This window comes from Herpailurus yagouaroundi, unplaced genomic scaffold (assembly GCF_014898765.1).
Source record: "Herpailurus yagouaroundi ecotype Mexico unplaced genomic scaffold, PumYag 186, whole genome shotgun sequence".
Taxonomy (NCBI): domain Eukaryota; kingdom Metazoa; phylum Chordata; class Mammalia; order Carnivora; family Felidae; genus Herpailurus; species Herpailurus yagouaroundi.
This window is the reverse complement of record NW_024412417.1, coordinates 20,778,757-20,781,804: the sequence shown is the minus strand read 5'-3', so window position 1 is coordinate 20,781,804 and position 3,048 is coordinate 20,778,757. Positions and strand designations below refer to the sequence as shown.

The 3,048-nt window shown below is 35.2% G+C and overlaps 1 pseudogene; it reads right to left on the bottom strand.

Annotated features, from left to right (window-relative positions):
- Positions 1 to 350: 350 nt before the first annotated feature.
- Positions 351 to 1,106, bottom strand: LOC121043198 (BH3-interacting domain death agonist-like; annotated as a pseudogene).
- Between the last annotated feature and the right edge of the window lie 1,942 nt (positions 1,107 to 3,048).

Below are 3,048 nucleotides of genomic sequence, written 5' to 3'. Positions count from 1 at the left end.
CTCTGCTCCTCCCCTACTCTCTCTCTCTCTCTCTCATAATAAGTAAACATTAAAAGAAATTAAAAAAAAAAAAAAAAGGGGGCGCCTGGGTGGCGCAGTCGGTTAAGCGTCCGACTTCAGCCAGGTCACGATCTCGCACTCCGTGAGTTCGAGCCCCGCGTCAGGCTCTGGGCTGATGGCTCAGAGCCTGGAGCCTGTTTCTGATTCTGTGTCTCCCTCTCTCTCTGCCCCTCCCCCGTTCATGCTCTGTCTCTCTCTGTCCCAAAAATAAATAAACGTTGAAAAAAAAAAGAAAAAGAAATTTAAATAGTAAGAAACAAATAGTTATTATCTCATGCCTATCTTCTTTAAGAACTTTGTTTAAATGGCCATGGCTCCATCCCCACTGGAAGAAGGTGTACTGTTGTCACCATATCAAGTTTGAACCAGTGATGCTTCTGAAGAGTTGTTACTCAGTCCATTCCATTTCTGACTCAGTTCCTCATATAGGTGAGTAGGCTCTTGTTAATAAAATTCACTGTTGTGCACAAGACATCATGGAGCAAGGATGGTGTGTGATCGGCCACCTTTTTTGGCCAACAGCATGGGTCAAAATCAGCTTGCTCTTCTCTTTCTCCATGTCTTTAGGATAAGTCTGTGTGACCTGCTCCAGTGCACCAGCGAGGCACTTCCTTCTCTCTTCCTCCCACAGGTTCATATTCTTAAATTGTATTACCAGGTTATTCACTAGTCTTGGGTGAATGCTGAGATCCATTCTGTCCCCTATTTGTATGAGTTGCCTGGCAATATCCCAGATGATTTATTCTTGACTCTCAGAATATGCCTTCTCACTATTAACGAAGTGGCTGCACCAGTTGCCATTTGTCTATAGCTCATCATCATGGTCCTCCTGTAGGTAAGCTGGCACGGGCAGTTCACGGCCCAATGCCTCCAACTCTTTGTGGAAATTATAGTTGGAGCAGTTTTGAAGGAATCCAAAGACCAGCAAATTTTTTGATGCACTCATCCTGGAGGCCTGACCCATTGCTTACCTTAGAATCTATGGCTCAGGCAACCTTGCAGGGATTCGACTTGCTTCTGGTTTTGTGAGCATCCCAAGTCAGCAGCCTCCGATGGGGATAAAATTCTCAAAGCTTCCTATGCCCATAATTTATTAGATGCCATACTTTTGCTGGTTGCTGCAGCTATTAAGTTTCTTGGGCATTCCAACAATTCCTTATCCACCAGCTATAGCAGGATCTGAGAGGCAGACAGGGGGTGAGGCGCTAGGTGCCAGGTAAGGCAAGCTGGAAGCAAAGGCCCCAAGACACCAAGGGTATAAATTTATTAAACTCAAAAGTTAAAGATAAAAAGGGGTTATTTGGATAAAATATAACCTATTTGCAACATAATAACAGCATATATAATACATAAGACCACAGAAAGTTTGAATGTGAACTAACAAAACGAAGCTAATATCATAACCCAAAAATGTATTAGGAAAAAATATACATAATTGTAAAAATAATGGGCAAATCCATAATTATAATAAAATACAGTTTAACACGACTCTCATAGTGGGGAAATAGATCAATGGGGAAAGTTTTGAAGAATAAAGAAGATTTTAACAATCTGATCACAAATTAATAATGAGCACATTTAACCCTGCAGTCAGCAATTATAAAATACAGTTTTCAAGCATTTACAGAAGAGACAATAATACTATTTGTTTGGCTCAAAAGGAAAACAATCACATTACAAAGGAACAATTTACCATTAATTATAAATCAGTATCCAAAAGATAAACAAAGAAGAATAAAATAAATTAAAAATTTAAAAGCATATTCTGAATAAGTGTGATTATATAATAGAAATCAGAAAATACTTAACACTAAATGTAATGGAAAGTACTATAATTATACCCTTAAAATGCTAATGGAAAATAAGCTATATAAATATAAAAACAAAAAGCTGTATAAATCTAAGCTTTATAAATATAAAATAAGAAATTAATAAAACAGAAAAAAATGCAATACAGAAGATCCTTAAATACAAATATTGGTCTTTTAAAAGCAAAAACTAATGAAACAGACAAACCACTCAGAAGACTGATCAGGAAAACAAAATAAGTTCCAAATACACAATATGAAGAATTAAAAAGGGGAAGGGGTGCCTGGCTGACTCAGTCATCAGAGCATGCAGCTCTTGATCTCAGCGTTGTGAGGTCAAACCCTACATTCGGCATAGAGCTTACTTAAAAAATAATAATATTTTTTAAAGTTTTAAGAATTAAAAAGGGGAATACAAAAGTGATTTTTTAAAAACATATATAAAAGAATATATTTTGAATACCTAAACTTGAAAATTTAGAGAAAATAATCACTAAACTAAAAAATATAGGTTAGCAAAATTAACTCAATAAGAAATTTAAAAAAAAACATTAATTAACTATAAAGTTAATTAACTATAAAGTTTAACAAGATTGAATCAATCCCTCAAGAGAGAGGGGAATAAAGGAAGAAGGAAGAAGAAAGAAATAAAGGAAGGAAGGAAGAAGGAAGAAATAAAGGAAGGAAGGAAGGAAAAGAAGAGGAAGAAACAGTCAACGAAAATAAAACACCAGGCATATGTGGGGAAAGAAATAATACCTCATACATAAATTTTTCAGGGATTTGAAATAGAGCAAATGCTTTCTCATCAATGTGTGAGGCAGTATAAAATTATGTGGTAAACACTGATAATTGTAGTAATATAATCCATAAAGTTTTAGCTGGGATCATGGCCAATCAGCTAGAGATTATACATCCTATCATTGCTTAAAGCTAGATATGGCCATGAAAAGAAAAGTGTTATCTCACCAGGTTCAGAGAAAAGTACTTGACTGAAGTTCTAAATTCAATATTAAAATTAAAAAATATATAAACAACTTTTCAGCAATCAAGGAACAAAGAAAATATTGGGCTAATAAAGTGTATTAATCAAAAAACCTATGGCAACAACATAATGGATATTAAAATGTTAGAAATATTAGCTTTAAGAGTTTGAATAAAGCAAGATCCAAATATCACC